Source organism: Nicotiana tabacum, chromosome 20, assembly GCF_000715075.1.
Source record: "Nicotiana tabacum cultivar K326 chromosome 20, ASM71507v2, whole genome shotgun sequence".
Classification (NCBI taxonomy): Eukaryota; Viridiplantae; Streptophyta; class Magnoliopsida; order Solanales; family Solanaceae; genus Nicotiana; species Nicotiana tabacum.
Window position 1 is genome coordinate 133,625,180 of NC_134099.1, and position 21,583 is coordinate 133,646,762.

Here is a 21,583-nt window from a genome sequence, read left to right on the forward strand (position 1 = left end):
ATAGCTGACTTCCTACTCCAAGCATCGACCACTACATTGGCCTTCCCCGGATGATACAAGATGGTAATATTATAGTCTTTCAACAGCTCCAACCACCTTCTTTGCCTCAAATTGAGCTCTTTTTGCTTGAACAAATACTGCAAGCTCTTGTGCTCTGTGAACACCTCACATGGCACACCATATAAATAATGCCTCCAAATCTTTAGCACGTGAACAATGACTGCTAGCTCCAAATCATGAACTAGATAATTCTTCTCGTGAATCTTCAACTGCTATGAAGCATATGCAATAACCTTGCCCTTCTGAATCAACACCGTACCAAGTCCAATACGAGATGCATCACAATATACTGTATATGGCCCTGAACCTGTAGGCAATACCAACACCAACGCTATAGTCAAAGCTGTCTTGAGCTTCTGAAAGCTCACCTCACACTCGTCCGACCACCTGAACTGGGCACCCTTCTGGGTCAACTTGGTCATCGGGGCTGCAATAGATGAAAACCCCTCAACAAGCCGACGGTAATAGCCTGCCAAACCCAAGAAACTCCGGATCTCTATGGTTGATATGGGTGTAGGCCAGTCCTTGACTGCCGCAATCATCTTAGGATCCACCTGAATACCCTCTACTGATACAACATGACCCAAGAATGCAACTGAACTCAACCAACACTCATATTTTGAAAACATAGTATATAACTAACTGTCCCACAGAGTTTGGAGAACAACTTGAAGATGCTGCTCATGCTCCTCTCGGCTGCGGGAGTAGATCAAAATGTCATCAATGAAGACAATCACAAAGGAATCCAAATAAGGTTTGAACACCCGGTTCATCAAATCCAAGAAAGCTACTAGGGCATTTGTGAACCCAAATGACATCACTAAGAACTCGTAATGCCCGTACCGAGTGTGAAAAGATGTCTTAGGGACATCGGAAGCCCTAATCCTCAACTGATGGTAGCCAGATCTTAAATCAATCTTGGAAAACACTTTGGCACCCTGAAGTTGATCAAACAAATCATCATTCCTTGCAATGGATACTTATTCTTGATTGTGACCTTGTTCAACTGCCGATAGTCTATGCAGATCCTCATCGATCCATACTTCTTCTTAACAAACAACAATGGCACACCCCAAGGCGAAACACTAGGTCTAATAAAGCCTTTATCAAGCAGGTCTTGCAGCTGTTCTTTTAATCCTTTCAACTTTGGCGGGGCCATACAATATGGCGAGATAGAAATGGGCTAAGTGCCCAGAGCCAAATCAATGCAAAAGTCAATATTCCTGTCGGGTGGCATCCCCGACAGGTCTGAAGGAAATACTTCTGGAAACTCATGAACAACGGGCACATAATCCATAGAAGGAACCTCAGCACTAGAATCACGAACATACACCAAATGAGCCAAACACCCATTTTCAACCATACACCGAGCCTTTATATAAAAACAACTCTACTGACAGAATGAGTGGGAGTCTCTCTCCACTCCAATCGAGGAAAACCCGGCAAAGCTAAGGTCACAGTCTTGGCGTGACAGTCCAATATAGCATGATAAGGGGATAACTAATCCATCCCAATATGATATCAAAATCAACCATATCTAGAAGTAAAAGATCTACACGGGTCTCAAGACCCCCAATAACAACCATACACGAGCGATAGACTCGATCTACAATAATAGAATTACCCACTAGTATAGATACATACACAAGAGCACTCAAAGAATCACGAGGCATAACAAGATAAGGGGCAAAATAAGATGATACATAGGAATATGTGGACCCTGGATCAAATAGAATTGAAGCATCTCTACTGCAAATTGAAACCGTACCTGTGATAACTACATCGGAGGCCTCAGCCTCAAGTATGGCTGGAATAGCATAACATCAGGGCTGGGCCCTACCACTCTGAACTACATCCCAAGGACGGCCTCCTGTTGGCTGGCCTCCACCTCTAGATGCTTGACCTCTACCTCTAACGGTATGACCTCCACCTCTAACACCTCGGCCCCTACCTCTAGCTGGCTGAGCAGGTGGTGGAACACTCGGTGCCTAAATAATGGCACGGGAACCCTGATGCTGAGAGCTGCTCGGAGCTCGAGCGAAAAATCTAGTAATATGCCTCGTATCGCCACAAGTATAACAAGCCCTTAGCTTCTGGGACTACTGACCCTGACGGCCTGAGTAACCACCTTGAAAACTCTAGAGCGGTGGTGCACTGATAGGAGCTAGTGATGCACTGTAAGGTAGCTGATATGAATACAACATATGAGAACCACGGCCACCTGGAACACCATGAGAAGTCTGAAGTGCTGAATGAAACGGCCTGGAAGGATGGCCTCTACCAAAAGAATCTTTGCCTCCAGACGAGGCACCACTGAACCCCTGACTACTCCCCTGTGATAGAACCATCTCTACTCCTGGCCACATTGGCCACTTCCTGAAAAGCAATTTCGCTCCTTATCTCCTTAGCCATCTGTAGTCGAATAGGCTGAGCGAGTCCCTCGATGAACCTCCTCAACCTCTATCTCTCTCTCAGTGGGAAGTATAATAAGAGAATGATGGGCCAAGGTAATAAATCTGGTCTCGTACTGAGTGACGGTCATAGAACCCTGCTAGAGACGCTCAAACTACCTCCGATAGTCCTCCCTCAGAGTGATAGGTAGACACTTCTCCAGAAATAGCTGAGAGAACTGATCCCAAGTCAAAGACAGTGACCCAACTGGTCTAGCCAAACAATAATCTCTCCACCAAGTCTTGGCGGAACCTGATAGACAGAAAACAGCAAAGTCGACCCCATTGGTCTCCACTATCCCCATGTTCTGTAGAACCTCATGACAACTGTCCAAATAGTCCTGGGGATCCTCTGAAGATGTACCACCATAAGTAGTAGTGAAGAGCTTGGTGAACCTGTCCAACCTCTACAAAGCATCAGCAGACATAGCTGCTCCATCACCGGTCTGAGCTACCACACCCGACTGAACTACCCTAACTGGTTGAGCTGCTAGAGTTTGAAACTGAGGAGCCATCTACTCCGGAGTGCGAGTAGTGGGAGTCTGTGCTCCTCCCCCAGTCTGAGAGACGGCTAGTGGTACATGAAGTAAGCCTACCTGGGCTACACTCTCTATAAGGCCCACTAGACGGACAAGAGCATCCTGGAGTACCGGGGTAGCGATGAACCCCTCTGGGACTTGAGCTGGTCCTGCTGGAACTGTCTGGGCTGGAGCCTTCTCTTCAAACTCTACCTGAGGCTCCGCCGCTAGTGCTTCTGCTCTAGGCTGAGCCCTACCCCTACCTCAGCCTCTAGCACAGCCTCGACCTCTTCCTCTACCCCTCGTAGGAGCTACCACTAGGGGCTCAGGCTGCTAATCAGCGGATGAAGAAGCACGTGTTCTCGCAATCTACAAAAGGACATAGTAGAAGTTCAATTAGTATAGAGAAATCAAGTGGCACGATAGGAAAGAATAGATGTGAAGTTTTCCTAAACTCTGTAGCCTTTGGGGGATAAGCATAGACGTCTCCGTACCGATCCCTCAGACTCTACCTAGCTTGTTCATGAATTGTGAGACCTAGGCAACCTAGAGCTCTGATACCAATTTGTCATGACCCAGATTTTCCACCCTCAGGTGCCGTGATGGGCCCTACTCATGAAAGCTAGTCAAGCCAACTATTAACGTTTTAACCCATTAGCAGTCAACCCAAACAGATATAAACAATAACTAAATTTAAACAGATGAAAAATGCGGAAGAGTTATAACAAATTCAAATAATTCAATACATGTCTACCCACGAATCTGGTGTCACAAATTTACGAACATTTACGAATTTCTACAAACATTGGTCTGAAAAGAAAAGTATAACTGTATTCGAAATGAAAAGAGACAACATAAAGCTAAAATAGGGAAGGGAGACTTTAGGCTCTACAAACTGCAGCAGATCTACCTTGGTCTCCCTGGACTAAAGGCAACTACCTCAGCTACTCACTAGGTCCGGTAACGAAATCTGCACAAAAGAGTGCAAAGTGTAGCATCAGTACAACCAACCCCATGTATTGAGTAAGTGTCGAGCCTAACCTCGGCAAAGTAGTGACGAGGCTAGGACACGAAAATCATATATACCTATGCAGTTAAATCATATACAAATAGAATCATAGTAACATGAATCAACAGAATAAGGTGGGAAAGGGACATGCTGCGGGGAATATCAGATTCTAACAATAAGCCAATAGAGAAGCATCTATAAAGAAGCATAATGAACATCATATCTATATCAACAAGAATAATGAAACGGTAACACGTGCACAATGCTTTTACTCTCGTCCTCACCATATGAAACAACTGAAACGACATGGCATCACCCTTCATGCATTACCTTTCATAATCATGGCATGACATCACCCTTCCTGCATTATTCCTCACAATATCAACACGGCATCACCCTTCGTGCATTAACTCTCAAATCATGGCACGACATCACCCTTCCTGCATTATCTTTCATAATATCGGCACGGCATCACCCTTCGTGCATTACACTCACTCACAATATCATGCACGACATCACCCTTCGTGCTTTACACTCTTCCTCACCCAAATAATAGAAACAATACGTCCCGGCAAGGGAATCGACAATATTAACAATAATATCCCGGCAAGGGATTCAACTATAACCAATCTCGTTTTCAATGATTACTTTACAAAATGAAACTCAACTTGAGCCAATACTCAACAATAGTCAATTACCAAGAAACTTTCATAAACTTTGTTCAACATTGATAATCATCAATTTGAGCATGATCGATACATAATAGAGTCACAACAATCATGATATAAGACTCACGTGCATGCTTGACACCAACATATAGATACTCGTCACCACACCAATACGTCGTACTCATACTAACACATAGCAAATAAGACACAACTCTTATTCCCTCAAGCTAAGGTTAGGCCAAACACTTATCTCAATTCCCCGGACAACATTAACCCTCAATTACCGCTTTACCTCTCGGTTCCACTTCCAATCCACTTGTATTTAGTCATAATTTACTTAATAACATCAATAAATGCTAAATAAATCATTTCTAATGCATGAAAATAGATTTTCCATTGTTTCCCCCAAAAAGTAAAAAATCGACCCCAAGCTTGCTTGGCCAAAACTCGAAGTTCGAACCAAAACCCAATTACCCATTCACTCACAAACTTAAATATACAATTAGTTTTGAAATACGACCTCAAATTGAGGTCCAAATCCCCAAAATTTGAAAATCCTAATTTCTACCCAAAAACACCCAATTTCCCATGAAAAACCCTAGATTTTTAATTGAAATTATGTAAAAAGATGGATAAGATTGAAGAAGATGAGTTAGAAATCACTTACTTATGATTTGGAAAAGTTTGAGCCTTTGAAAAATCGCCTTAAGTATGTTTAGGGTTTGAGAAAGTTGTAAAATGATGAAAAATCCCGTCTGAAATCCCACTTAACAGGTGCAGTTATTGCAATTGCGATCAAGTGCGAAGCCTTTGAAATCCTGATATCTTCGTATTTGTGAAGGGGACGTCGTATTTGCGATGAAGGGCCTTCGCAATTCCTAGCCCAGTGTTCGCATTTGCGATGAGGGCCTGCCCAGGCTTGGTTCGCAATTGCGACACTTTGGTCGCATTTCCCAAGCCTGACCAATTCGCAATTGCGAGATCAGAGGCCTGGGCAAAAATACCAGATGCACAATTACAATTTCATAAGTCCAAATCACCCCGTGGCCTATCCAAAACTCACCCGAGCCCTCGGGGCTTCAAAGCAACCATGCACATAAGTCTAAAAATATCATACGGACTTGCTCATGCGATCAAATCATCAAAATAACATCAACAACTACGAATTTAACTTCAAATTCATGAAATTCCTTAAGAACATTGAAATTCCCATTTTCTCAACTAAAGGTCTGATTTATACCAAATCAACTCTGATTCTTACCAAATTTCATATATTCGACTTAATTATTATTTTAAACCTGTACCGGACTCCGGAACCAAGATACGGGCCCAATACCATCAAGAACACGCATCATTTCACTTCTAAAGCCTTTATATTTTCCAGCAAACAATTTTCTTTATAAATTCTTTTTTCGGGCTAGGGACCTCAGAATTCAATTTCGTGCATATGCCCGAGTTTCGTATTTTATTATGGACCCTACGGGTCCATCAGATCACGGGCCCCGGTCTTTTTACCAAAAATATTGACCAAAGTCAACTTTATTCAATTTTAAAGGCCAAATTCATTATTTTTCTTAAATTTCACATAAAAGCTTTTCAAAAACGCACCCAGACTACGCACTCAAATCAAGGTGAGACAAAAAGAGATTTTTAAGGCTTCAGAATGCATATTTGATTTCTAAAACAAGAATGACTTTTAGGGTCATCACAGAGGATCAACGAGAAGAATGTGCAGGGAATTCAGGGATAAATAATCTTTGCCTTCAACCCTATGAACACCATTGGGTACGAAGCCTTGGGACAATACTTGTGGAGAAATATGGTGGATGCTTACATCCATCTCAAGGAAGCCCCATTGGTACCCAAAATACTTTTACTCATCCTCTTATGAATTACAGCAGCATTAAATAAAACGTTTTATATACATGCGTGTCTATATGAACGACCACATAATGCTTTATACATATGGTATAATTTTACACAATTAAAGGTACATGCCCTTAGATAATCGCAGTTTTGCCTGAGCAAATAATGGCATGGGAGAAGAGAGATCACATTTTAAGTTCTGAACTAAGTCATTGCCTGGAGAGTTTGGCAGTAAACTCCAAGTAAAACCTTGAAGAAGCCTAGCAATTAACATGATGGTAATTGTAGAACCAAGTTGCATACCTGGACAACCTCGTCTTCCAATACTGAATGATAATAGACGTAACTCTGAATCAGTAAGAACTACTTCTCTACTTTCCTCATTGACATGACGCTCTGGCTTGAATTTCATAGTATCTTCCCAAACTCTAGGATTCCGACCAAGTCCAATACGACTTAATTGAACCACATTTCCTTTAGGAATGAAGTATTCACCCACAATAGTATCAAAAACAGATACATAAGGAACATTAAAAGATGATATGGGGTGGAGTCGAAAGGCCTCTTTTATGCAAGCTTTGACATAATTTAGCTGTGGCAAGTCATATTTTTGAACTAATCTACTACTCCCAATGACTAGGTCAATCTCTTCTATGGCCATTTGCATTATCTTTGGTTGGTTTAGCATTTCTCTAATTGTCCATTCAACTGCATTTGAAGTATTATCCACCGTAGCAAGTATGAGTTCCTGTCAATAATATTGGTAACTGAGGTCAACAACATATTCTGGATATTCTTATGCAAGTATACATTTTTACAAAAACTAACAGAAGGAATATGTAATCCTAAATTAAATAAAAAATAGGAGCAAACACAAATGCCATCGAGTAATGCTGAATTTAAATTACTTAATCAGGTCAAAGAAGTTTTAAATTAGTTTCGAGCAAGTTTGAAGATTCAGATTCAGAAGCTTCCAAGAAAATCATATTCCCTATGTTTCAATTTATATGATAATATTTGGATGGATACGACGTTCAAGAAAGATCAAAAGAAAGTTTTTGGAATTCTTTGTCTTAAACATGCCATAACATTGCTGTGGCCGTAAAAACATGTCACAGTGTTTACCTTGAAAATGGTAATTACAATTAAATTTGATTCTATGGTTCTAAAAATAGGTTATCTATTTTTATGCTAGTTGTTTAGGCAATAGATGCTAAGTGAGATACTTGAAACAAAATAAGAGCTTGAAAACAAGATGATAACCTAACCGGATGGCTGACAATCGGGGCCTCGAGCTTGCTTATTCGGGGCCTCGAGGTCGAGTCTGATGTTCGGATAGGAGCTACAGAAGGGAGGATTAACAATTACAAAAAAATCAATGACAGATCTTTATGGCCAATAATAAGCAATAAAATCAAGAACAATAAATAGAACACAATGGGTATAAGTAGTAAATGCAAGTAATGAGATTAAGAGAATATGTTAGAGAGTAGAGAAAATGTTCTTGTATATTCAATATTGAGCATCAGATATTTATAAAATGGCAAGGATCCCCTTTATATATATGAAGGGGAATCCCAACATAGTACAAATACATTTATTGAAAAGATATAGGGCTGGTGCAGCCACTTAATGCCCTGATTTGGGTCTGAACCAGCCTACTAGACTTTGTCAGCTCTAGTTGCGTGCTTTGGGAGCCTCTCACTTTTTCATCATGACTTAATCGGTACGCACTGCCTCAAGGCTGGACGTCGATAACCCCTCGAGTGTTAATCTCAACCATAATCTCGAGCCTATAGAAACGTGCTTTTGAAGAGTTGTAGTGACCGAAATTGGACCCTCCGATTTTACCGTATACAGATAGTCCCCACATTTAATAGAGAGAAACGATAAGAAATGACATCGATATCTATTTCCTCGACCTTACCGCGATGACGTCATACTCATGACGCTAGCCTTTGTGATAACTGAGGCATCCCGTCAATTCACCTTTCCAGAACCATTCAATGTACCTTTCCACGATCGTTCGATGTATCACCAATTCATATTATCCAAAGTGATAATATCGTCGCTGGTCCAGTTCCCAAAACTCATTGATTGCACCTGTCGGTACGTCTTTCAAAGACATTGATTGCACCGTCAGTTACGCTGCCACCCTTCCTATAAATGGAAGCCTTCCTGAATCAAAACTTCATTCCAATGTTCTTCAACAACCCTTTACCCCTTTATTCTTTTCATCTTCATTCATTGTTATTTTCCATGTTTGAGGCCCGTGGCCTTAAGGTTACATGGCAGTGTCCTCATCAGTTACGCCATGGCCTCTTTCCAGAGCTTTCCCTTCCTAGGCGAGATTGTACTGATTTGTTGTTGTCGTTATTGTTGTTGGACCGAGGTAATGAGATAAGGGCACCAATTTCTTCCAACTCGGGAAGATATTTGGACTCTACACTGCTGCTCAGGAGGATGTTCGGACTTTACACCGCTGCTCACCTCCCTACTCCGGCCAGGTGTGACACTTCATCCCTTTTTCTTTTCGTGGGGTGAAGTGGAACTATCGGCCACTAGCTTGCACGACACAATATTCCAAGAAGTGGACCCAAATTATCCGTGCAGGTAAGGCCAACGCTCGCCATGTCTTCTATCAGGTCGTGATCTTCTTTGCCTGGTAAAGCTTTTGCTCTTTGGCGAGCTACGACTTTTTCTTTATCTTTTTCTACTTATTCTGCCTCGTCTTACAACCTCTTCCTCGTCTTTTAAGACACCGTTGGGGAGGTCGAGATGAAGCCTAGAAGAAATGATTCATGAAGGCACTGCTCCCGAGGATGTACCCTCGAGAGTAGATTAGACTTTTAGCTGCTGCTTTGTTTCTTTTTTTTTATGTAAGGTCCCTTCGTTGGCTTTTGTAATCATGTGTAAGGACATTTAGTGGGCTTTTGTCATCATGCATTTATGAATACAAAGATGTTTCTTCTATTTGTCTCTGATTTATGCTATATTTCCCCTTATCTGCATTTGTCAAAAATCTGAATGCATGAGTTTACCGATCGGCACGAATACCGAGCTCGGGTGTAAGTATTTCCCTAGTTCCTAGTTGATCAATATTATATCCCATGGAACCCCTTGCCGATCCTCAGACTGAGCCCCGACTGGATTGACAAACTCAGGTCATCAGGACCTCTGACTTCGAGTTGAATGAAAGTAAGGCTTCGAACTTTCAGAAATAACATAGCTTTTCAGACCCCGTGATAGTCCTCAATAGGAGATTTGCTCGGATGTCAAAGAATAAAGATAGCTTGTAGGCTTTCGAAAATAGTCCCCGAGTGAGAGTTCGCTCAAACTTGGGCGACCTGGAAACTTGTTTTGAACTTAGAGAGAATATAGCCTCAAGGCATTGCAGATAGACCCCGGATGAGGTTATGCCTGGACTTGAATAGCCCCTAGGTTAAAGTAACCGAGAAAACGTTTAACTTGATCCGAAGGCGAAAGATAGCCTAAGGTTTTATTGGTAGTTTTTGAGCAAAAGTTGGCTTGAGCATAGGCAGCTCGAGGTATGGAAAATCGGGTATACAATCCGCACTTGCAATAGCAGAAATTCTCGAGATATGATACCACCTCGAGCTCAAACGCATATGAGTAGGTTTTTAGAGCTTATCTTCTTCTTGGCAGAGGTCCTCCGGATCGGGTACCATCTTGAGGCTTATAATGATATAATGGCTCCTTAGAGAATATCTTCTTTTTTGGCAGAGGTCCTCGAGATCGGGTACCATCTCGAGGCTTATAATGATATAAATGGCTCCTTAACGCATATCTTCTTGTTGGAAGAGGTACTCGAGATCGAGGTACCATCTCGAGGCTTATAATGATATAAATGGCTCCTTAGAGTATATCTTCTTCTTGGCAGAGGTCCTCGAGATCGGGTACAATCTCGAGGCTTATAATGATATAAATGGCTCCTAGAGCATATTTTCTTCTTGGCAGAAGTCCTCGAGACCGGGTACCATCTCGAGGCTTGCAATGATGTCAATGGCTTTCTGGAGCCTATCTTCTTTTTGTAGAAGTCCCCAAGATTGGGTACCATCTCGAGGCTTGTAATGATGTCAATGGGTTCCTGGAGCCTATCTTGTTTTTGATAGAAGTCCTCGAGATCGGGTACCATCTCGAGGCTTGTGATGATGTGGGGTGTTTTTGATCCCTGAAATATTGTATGGCAGCGTTAATTGCATGACACAGTTATGAAGCGACCAAGGCAGTTCCGTTGGTACATCTTACCAAAGAGGAAAATAGCTTAGTTAGTATTTTTAATTGGCTTTTGAGGTAGGCAGATAGTCGCCGCTTTCTCCACATATAGGGTTGTATTCTTTCTTTTGAGGGTTCCGCTATTCCGAGTAGTTATCCTCCTCTATATATCGTTCCTTTCCTGCATTAGGACCTTCACCATTTCAACTTTAAAGCCCTTTCTCGAATTCCCTAGTTTTACCACAATTATGGCTGCCACACCAAGGTCTGCTCGGCAAGGAGAGGGAAGTTCCACCCTTGAAGGCTTTTTGAACCAAAATGCTCAGGGTCATTGGGAGTATGTCTTGAAGTTTATTTCTCTAGTAGGAGTGGGGCACCTTGAGTTAGCGAGGAAAAATTGTGGATGGGGGGAAAAGGTAGTATCGTGGGTACTTTCCCCGGGAGAGAACATCATGGATCACACCGAGGGGTTTTTGAACGTATACACGTACCCTTTCACGCTGGGACTCTCTGATAGGGTTGTGCTTGATTTCTGTCGAAAGTACCAGGTTACCTTGGCACAGGTTCACCCGTCATTTTGGAGGATAGTGTTGATGATTAGGTTCTTCGCGGAAGAAGCAAGGCTCGAATTCACTCTTAATCATCTCATCAGGCTGTATTGGCCTTTTCACCATCGAGGTCTGCTGACCCTATGATGCCGATCCACCACGCCTTTCATTATTGATGATGGAGAAGGCGGGGATCAGGGATGGATGAGCCGATTCATCCGAGCATGAACTGTTGATGTTATCCTATAGAATTTCTGCCATTTCCCGAGGAATGGAATTTTATGCGTAAGTGATATGCTTATGGAGCAGGTGGGTTCTGTAAATGCACCTCCCTTTCCCTTTCTACAGCAATTTCATGAATGCTGTGCGAGGTCCCCGACCTGACGGACTAGGATCGGGAGCTGGCGACTCGCTCGACTTATAATGAGCGTAAGTGATGAGCTTTGTCTAAGGGCAGATGGGAGGCCAAACACCATGGTACGTGCTATGTGATTGCTCCTTTTTGAAGGGCACTTTCTTTTTACGCGTACTAACCCCGTCACTGTAGGCATCAAGGAATCCTTTGAGACGAGACCGTGCCCTCTCGGAGAGGGAGAAGGATCGCCACCTTCCAGGCTACAGAACGATAATAATAAGCAAAAAGGGCCTTCATAGGGCAATGGTGCTTATAGCAAGACAAGTCCAGGCCGGGGCTCAGAGAGGATGTGTCGGCTGAGCCTGTTGCACCCGAGATCTATGGCTTTAGAAAAATATTTCCACCTCCGTTGTCACATTCTTTTCTCATCGAGGGCACTTTGAGGAATGAAGGTTTTGTGCCACTGACTTATTTTCCCATCGAGGGTACTTTGAGGGATGTTCGAAACTAGGGGCCACATGCACTGAGCGATCACGCCCCGACCGAGAGCGGGTTTTCCGGGGTAGACGGAGCCAGAATAGTAGATTCGTGCTCAACTTTCGAGGAAGCTCAATGGCTCTATTCCGAGGTGAGTTTTGGCCGTCCGTATTAATTTTATAGTTTTGTAATTTTTACTCTCTTATCAAGTTTCTCTTTTATAGGCTTTTGACAAGCTCAAGTCCGAGCTGGTTCGTCGTGAGGCCATGCTACAAAAGGCCGTGGATGGGGAGAATTACCTTAAGCTTCTTTGTGATGAGAGAGAAGACGAGTTGGCACACCTGCGATGCGAGGTGAGTCGAAGCCTGAACTACGAATGCTACTTCAAGGAACAGGTAATTCTTGCTCTAGATAGGGCGCATGTTCCTTTTTCTATCCCCGAGGCTAACTTTTCATTTATTTTAGTTGCAAAAGAAGACGGGGGACCTGGAATGCCTTAGGAGCGAAGTTTTCCAAGACAAACGTGAGCGCGATGAGTTAAAGGATTGGGCGGACGCTCATACTATAGCGGAGAAAGGTGCTTTGGCTAGAGCTTCCACCCTCGAGGTTCAACTTCGCTTAGCTCGTGAGAACAACTTGGTCCGAACGGATATGGTTACTGATCGGTGCCAACCCTACACCACTACAAAGTGGCGAGAGCGATCAAAACAGCTTTTACCCGAGATGGTCGGGATCGAATCCACAGGGAGCTAGAAATGGGAATTTGATTCCTATCTAAACTAGAAATGTATAGTGCTATTAATTACACTTCCAATCATCTTTTGGTTGTTTGTTACTTCTAAAATTTATGCTAATGATAAGCTAAATTAAACTAAGAATAATTGCTTGTAAGGTTTTCTAAATAGTTAAAGAGGCGCTAGGGAAGTGACTTTCTCCTAGGTGAATACTTGACGGGATCTAAAGCCTAAAGCAAAGAAGTTATGTTGGGGATTGCGATATAGCCAATGCACGGAATTACTCACTCTATACCTCTCGGTAGCTTGAGTGACTTTGCCCTAATTGGCTTTCTCAAGACCAATTGGGTGTCAAAATTGTGCAAGCAATATAGGCTCAAGTCGGGTAATACTATCTTTAGGTTTAACCCTTCAATTGGGGCTATCAATCTCTTGATTACACCCCAATCCCTTGTTGGACTGATTTTCCTAGACTCAAACTCTCTTTCTATAGAAGAACCCAAGTTAAATAGGTACAAATTAGTGTTTGCAACCACTAATTCAACATGGAAAACACAAATCAGTCCAAATATCACTTACCCATAAACATCTAAGCCTTAAATCAAAAGACCCATCAAATATCCACACTAGGGTTGAGCCACAACCATAGCTAATGGGTGTAGCTACTCATAATAATAGAAGAAATCAGGAAAATAGATGAAAAATAACCCATAAGATTTAATTACAAACTAAGATAATGAAGAATCAGTGTTAAAGTAGCTACAAATTACTCAAAATAGAACAAAATAGCCGTTCACATGCTCTGGAGTCTTACATATTACAAAAGGTACCCTAAAAATGTCAAAAGAAAGTATTTATACTAGGCCGAATTTTTTGGATAAAAATAACCCTGACGAGGTACTACGGTCCGCATAAAATGCACTGCGGACCATGACGAGCCTTCTTATCTTGATTATACATTCTCTGAATCTAGCCACCGCGGGATGCATAAAATGCACCACGGCCGCGGTGGCTTCAATTGTGGTCCGCACAAAAAGGACCGCGGACCGCATTGGCTTCTACCTTCAAACTCCCAACTCTCTGAACCTCCCTCTCCGCGGACCGCACAAAATGTACTGCAGCCGCGGATAGGCTATTGCGGTCGCAAGAAATCCTTCGCGGACCGCATTGCCTTAGGCTCCAAAAGTGCACCTCTCTGAATCACCTCACTCCAGACCGCACTAAATGGTTTGCGGCCGCGGTGGATCTGTTGCAGCTTTGCTTTGACTTGTTCTTGGCACTTGTGCATGTTTACTCCTTTTTGAGCTGGTTTTGACTAATTGTCACCTTTTTGACCAAACCCTGCAAACAAGTACACCATGTAAGCCTTTGATACTATTTTGTATACATTTTTAATCAAAACTCAAGTAAAAATGAGTGTAAAATGAACTAGAATTCTTAGTTATCAACTCCCCCAAGCTTAAGCTTTTGCTTGTCCTCAAGCAAATAAAATAAGACCCAGCTCCTTAAGAGTAAATCCAAGAAAAATTAGCTAACCTAAATTGACCTCATCTAGCATCAATTGGGACTAATAGTTGCCCTCAATTCAAATAAATCATTAACAATATTCGACCTTCTAAGCCCGATGGATTTAGTACGACACAAGAGCATCAAGAATTGACTCAACACATCAAGGAAACTCTTTCTACTACTTTGGTCATTGTGGAACCCAAACTCATACTCCTCAACTCTCCCTAAGCAAAGCTCACTTTTAGGTTGTAGCACTCAGAACGAGGATTGTGGAAGACACACTCATCTCTCTCAAAGAAAGGTCACAAGTTCGGCTCTAAGTACCATAAGCTTGCCCCTTATGTGAGTCACTACTAATGTAAGCTTCATTCAACTCAAGATCATATAGGGCTTTTGTGGAGATATAGTGAAGGCTTTTGGTTCAGGGTAGGAAATATTTGGTCTAAGTAGGTTCCATCTTCCCTTAAGCACTTCATTTACTTCATTTTGGCACACATTCTCTTGACTTTTTGAGTCATTAACTTCTTTCTTAGGGTTTAGAGATACACTGTCACTCTTTCTTGTTCATTTCAAACCTTTTTCTCCTTTCTCAACTTTCCACACCTTTCATCTCTTTACTTTTATTGAATCCCTTCATTTTTTTTCTACATTGATCATTCTTTTTGACTTTTTGATTTTCTTTCTTTTTCATTGCCTTTCCTTTTCTTCATTTTGTACCTTTTACCACTTTGTTGCATTCCTCGTCTCTCCCCCCGAACTTATGCTTTTCCTTGTGCTAAGGAAAGATCGGGTGCCAAGAGAGGGTATTTTTTAGAACGGGTAAAGGCTTGTATCGTGGATTTTGAATGAAAAAGGTCTATGACTCAAAAGGGTTGACTAGGGATATTATCATTGGTAGGCTATGGAAGTTTTCAAGATATCATTCGGATAAAAGAGAGCCTATAATCACATCTCAAGTTAAACTACACTTAGAATTTCGCCTAGACAAACATTCAGGGCAAGTTCTAGACTAATGGCTTGGGACTTGGACTTGAAATTCAAATTCTCACCACACAAGCTATAAGATTGCTAAAGATAAAGAGTCGGGGGACCACAACAACCTTAGCTAATTGAGCAACACAATGGTCCCGAAAAACCACTTGATGATTATCGGCCAACACAAGAGTCTCAAGGTCACAACTTTCACCATCCTATACACAACAATTTGTCTTTGACCATAGGCCAAAGGCAAATGTGTTAGGCCCAAGTGAAGCTTTGCTTGAGGCACGATTACTCACTAGCTACTATTTACATAAAAAACAAAAGAAAACAGACTCAAACCCTTAAGAAGGTTGTCATGTCATCCATCATCGGGAAGATCCACCCGGTTCACACAAATTCTACCTTTGGAAAGAACAATGGCATTAATAAAATCAAAGGCTTGTTGAACGCAAAACTCAAAATAAGAAGCTATAAAATAAAAATGCGGAAAGTAGAATTAATAAGTACAAGAGGGGATTTAGATGAATATACATAAGGGGGAATGAATATATACATCAGAAAGTAACTTTATATACAGACCAAAGTTGCAAAGTACGAAAAATGCAATAAACTAGTAAAATTATATACATACCAAAATTAAAAAGAAAGCATAATAAAAGAAAGTAGCGTCATATATACAACCCAATGTCATCAAAATAGGGCTACCCCCTCAAATGAAAGCTAGCATTGTCCTCAATGCTAACTGTGAGAACGAGATTTTTGCCCTATATGAATTACTCCCATAAATTCAAAACAAAATAATTTCTTTCAGTATTTACAATTTTGTGGATTTTTGTGGCATTTTGTGTTAATTGTTCGCATTTTGTCTGTGCATTTTAATTCATAAAAAATACAAAAATATCTTGCATTTTTGCATTTAGGATTTAACTTTGCATTTTAGGATTAATTAACAAATTAGTTGTTTTATGAAAATGGAAAATCACAAAAATAGTGTAATTTGCACTTTTATTTTTAAGTAGTTTTCCTTGTAATTTGTTTCTAAATTGAGTTAATTATTATTTAGGGTTAATTAGTGACTTTATTGAGTTAATTAGTTTCTAAGAATTATTTTAGGATTTGTATTAATTCTGGAAAAGAGAAAAAGAAAAAGGGAATTAAAAGAAATAAGAAAGAAAGAAGAAGAGATTCAGCTTGGGCCAGCTCTTAACCAATCCACCCAGGCCCAAGCTCTTTTAGCCAATCCACCACCTGATCCAAGCCCAAATGCCCCCACGCCCGGTCCGTTCCCCCTATTAATCGAAAAGACCTCGTTTGGCTTAGAATCAATCCCAACCATCGAGGTTTGTAAGATCTGATGGTTGGGAAGCTAGGACTCCTAGGTATAAAATTGTCTGAACGCCTCCCTACCCCCCTCTCATCGTCTTCACACCCTCAGAGAACACCTCGCTGTCTCCGCCGTGCGCCGCCTGCCAGAATTCGCCTCCGCCGGCGGCGGTGCTCCAATCAACCCCATTTTTACACCATTAGTTCCCCTCTTTCTCCTCTTTCCAAATCTCCAAACCCCCCTCCCTCGAATCCCAGCCGAACTTCTCGAATCTAGAATCGAAGGGAACAACCAAAACCCTAATTTGTCCAATCTGTCCCAAAATTACACCCTAGGATCCCCTTCATCTCCTCACCCCTAATCCCTAACCCGTTTCCTTCAAATCTTCGTCAAGTTCTTCGAATTTTAGATCAAAAAATGAAGCCCTAATCTGTTTCCCCCCTTCTGATTTCTGATGTTTTCAAGGCTCGATTCGAGCCCAAAAATTATGCCAGTCATTTGTTCTCAGTAAGAACAATTGATTAGTGTCATCTTTGGGTTCATTTCAAAGCTCACCGGATTCCGGCCAAGTCGTCAATGTCCATTTAAGTTCGTCGCCTTTATCGTTTGCCTAAGGTTAGACCAGTGTTTTCTTTCTCTTATTCTTTGCTTAGTTTTGGTTCTGGTGTTCTTTATTTCATGTGTTTGAATCTGTGTGAATCCATTAGGTCTAATTGCAATAAGTTTTAGAGATTATACGTCTGTTTAATTGCTATTTTAGATGATCTTGTGAGTGCTGAGTGTTTTATTCATGTTATGCTTGGTTTAATTAATAGAAGTTTTGCATTGTTGTTGAGAATTCCTTTGATCTGTTTGAAGCCTTTGGCAGTTGTTTAGTACTGTTTGTTCTACTTCAGGGGATCTTAGGGGAGTTAAATTGTCATGCCTAGAACTTTGGGGGGTCTCAAAGGGAAGGGCAGGGGTAGTAAAAATTGGTTGGGCAAAGGGCAGTTTGGGGACTTCATAAGGTAAGGGAATCAATTCTGTTAGGGGAGAGGCTCTAGAAGATAGGATAAACGTGATTCTGTTAGGAGGGGTGATTTTCAGATTCTTTAGAGGGGTAAGAGGGTAAAAAAACAATTTGGTTTGAGAGGGTAAAAATGGGAAATAGCTAGCTAGAATAGGGATGCACTAGATAGGCTTATATAAGGACCTCCTTCTCCTTATTTTGGGACAATTTTTACACATTCTCAAATCTGAGAGAATATTGGAAAGTTAAGAAATACTGAAAATTCAAAAACAATTGAAAAGAGTGAAAATCACTGTTCCATTGAATTCTCTGTTTAAATTCTGAAGTTTTCCATTGCTGAAACGAGTTTTGATTTTCTTTTAGGCTGAAAATGGTTTGAGCTTGGGTATTTGAAAGAGTTGATTTAAGTGTATTGATTGGTTTACTGTTCTACTGATGTTCTGAGTGAATTTCACTGTTCAAACTGCTAAATCTGGGCTGTTTCTTGCTACTGCTTGGCTGAACCTCACTCCTTCTTCCATTTTTCTTAATTTCCAGGTACATGTTCTAAATCCATCATGATGTAACTCTCAAGTTGGGAATGAGAATAAAAGCCATGCTGATTCCTTCTATTTTATGTGTTCATTCGATTCAATATAGTTCATTTAGCTTTACTGATTAGATAGATCTTCCTGTTATGTAATTAATTAGAGACTGTTTGAACTCATGAAATGCTTTTGGATTTGTTGGTTACCTTAGTTGTAGTGAAGGTTAATTTAGTGATCTATATTAGCTGAATACAGGGTTGTAATGTTGAAAGGTGTCATCATATCAGTCTACTTTGGGTTTTAATTTATGGTTCTGTGATTAGAAATTTACATTAAGTAATGAGTTTAAAGGGGATGAGGATAGCCTTAGGATTTCTTCAGCAAATGTGAATGTTTCTTGGTGCTAGATTCAAGCTGGCCTTCTTCAGTAGTATGTATATCTTTGTGGGTCATCTTTCTATTTTGTGTCAGGAGTAAATCAACATGATTAAGAATCTGGGGGTAATTTGTTACGATCCAAGTAAATCTATATTTTGGCTTCATGAATTCTGATAATATTGGAGCATGCCTACTTCAATTTGAGTTTATTAATTAGTTGGTGGTTTCTTATTTGCTGTGTGAATAGGGTAATTGATTAAGGTCTGTATCTCTATTTGGAGCTTAGTGCTTCCAATTCTCAAAAGGTCTCGTGGTGCATGAGACTCGAACTCGAGTTGGATTATGTGGTAGACATAGCGTTGGCTTTCCGAATTTGCTTCGCTTCAGGCATTCATTTGGTGCTATGGAGATTCGATGTTGAGTCCCTCACCCCAAAATAAGAATAGCATACCTTCAGGAACTTGGTGCTCATTCTCGGGCCCAAATGAAATAATTTCTTTCGAATGTGCTTAGTTTGTTTGCGTTGGGATGCTGGCACGTTAGTGATGGGCTGTCCCTCTTTGACTTTAATTCACCAATATGTTTGGGGATTGGATTAAACCTTTGCTTTAAATAATCAACCTTCCCTTGTGAGTTTGTTTTCTTTTGAGGTTTCTTTAGTCACATCTTAGGCCTTAACTAACTAAATTATCAATGGTGGAGGTGTGCCATATTATAACAATACAAATAGTTTATGGCCCTCCAAATGTAACTAATATTCTCATTTAAAATTAGAATAGATTGAGGTGCGCCATGCTAAATAAAAATAGTAATTGCATGGCCCTCAGTTTAATTAATCTTGTAATGGTCCCTTAATTAATTTTGTTATCCTTAGAATTCGAGATGTGCCGTTTAGCTAAATTCCACGGCACTCACAAAGTTGCAAACGCGAAATTGCTTTAGGCGCGTTTGTTTAATAATATTACTTTCCTAAATTCGGGTGCGCATTTATGTGACCCAAATCCAAATCATAGCGATGTTAAAATATGTCAAAGATCGCAGGTGCATTAATGTGACGCGGTTTGAGACGTGTTTTAATGACGTTGCAATCTTCCTTTAATTAATTAAATAAAAGCGGACAAAGTTAAAATTTGCACATAGGTTCATAATTGTTTAAAATCAGATAATTAAGCCGAATATAACAGTTGAGCGACCGTGCTAGAACCACGGAACCCGGGAATTCCTAACACCTTCTCCGGGGTTAATAGAATTCCTTGCCCGGATTTCTGGTTTGCGGACTGTTAAACAGAGTCAATCTTTTCCTCGATTTGGGATTCAACCGGTGACTTGGGACACCATTAATCTCCCAAGTGGCGACTCTGAATCTTTTAAATAAATCCCGTGTCGATTGTCCTTTAATTGAAAAAAAACTCCTTTAATACCCTTACGGGTGTAGGAAAAAGGAGGTGTGACAGCTCTGGTGACGCTTCTGGGGATCGAACCCAGAATCTCTGGTTCAGTGTTCAAGAATTTGAGCTTAGATAAATTGTTATATTTGGCTTTATCTGATTTTGTTACCTGTTTGGGCTTAATGTGCTAAGTGATGCTTTTTACCCCTTTGATATTATCTAAACTGTATATATAAACAACTACGAAACCCCTCTCTTCTCTCTCCTAAGGAGTGCACGCTGGTCACGACTTCTTTCTGTTAGTATCATATCCCAAATAGGACGAGGTTCAGACAAGTTGCAAAGCCGGATGATCTTTTGGTTACCGGTACACAGCCCCCCTCGGCTCGAGTTGTCCACTCGGGTAAGTCAGGTCTAGAACAAATAAACCCAGGTTTTTAAACCTAGTATAACAATACCTCATGCCAGATCCCTAGTAGGAACGTTTGTTTGCATCATGTGCATTTTTGACTTTGGAGACTCAACACAGAGGTTGGGTCTGTCTAGGACAGGTGCACCTAAATAGAAAGACCATCCTGATGCATCTTACTTGCTACTTGTGCACTTATTTGCTTCGGATTTGCATGCTGACCGGCTTTCGAATAAAAGGAGAGAATTTGAAAAAAAAAATAGCAGTATGAGAGTTAATCGCCTGTTTTGAAAAAACAAAACCAATGTCCAAATAGTGTCGAAACTCTACCGAATTTTTGAAAAAATGAAAGAAAAAAGAGAAGGAAAAAGTCTTTGTTTTAAAAAATAGTTTGTTTTATTTGCCAGCGAAATGAAAAAAAAAAGAGAAAAAAGTTTTTGTTTTCAAAAAAAAAATGTTTGTTTTATTTGCCAATGAAATGAAAAAAAGAGTCTTATTTTAAAAAAAAATAGTTTATTTTATCTGCCTGAACTACGCCAGTTTGATTCTCACAGGGTGTGAGATACGTACGCAACCCCCATCGGGTCCAACTTCCTTTTTGTGAAAGTAGCCAAAAGCACAAAAAATTTACTTTTATTTGTAGATAATTAGGGTGATGCCATCCTTGTCAGAAATAGCCGAATGTCCATAAAAGGGCGCCGAAAGGCTGTTTTTGCAAGAACAACCGCCTGTGGTCATTTTTCAAGGTTTTCACCGGTTAGCCAACACAGCCTTAAAATCTTCGTATTCGAGGTGCTGAAAGGCCGTATTTGCACAACCGGATTTTATTTTTGAGAAAAAGGGGAAAAAGTGTCAATTTTGTCTTTGAGTCAAATGAATCTTGATTTTTCTTAACCACCCTAATAAATGTGCAGAATGAGCACGAATCCAAGTTTGTCGATAACAGTCATGAACAAGATTCCTTTGGAGTTGCATATGTGGTGGGAGGATCTGGGAAAGTCGGAGCAAGATAAGGTCAATATACATTTGGGAGGTCTTATCGGGTTGTTAAAAATCAGGCCCAGAGGAGATGTCATAAAGTCTTTGGTTACGTTTTGGGACCCAACTTAAAACGTATTTCACTTTTCGGATTTTGAA

At 40.8% G+C, this 21,583-nt stretch overlaps 1 pseudogene; it reads right to left on the bottom strand.

Moving 5' to 3' along the window:
* Positions 1 to 6,689: 6,689 nt before the first annotated feature.
* LOC142174545 (isoleucine N-monooxygenase 1-like) overlaps positions 6,690 to 21,583 on the bottom strand; it is a 44,121-nt pseudogene continuing 29,227 nt past the window's right edge.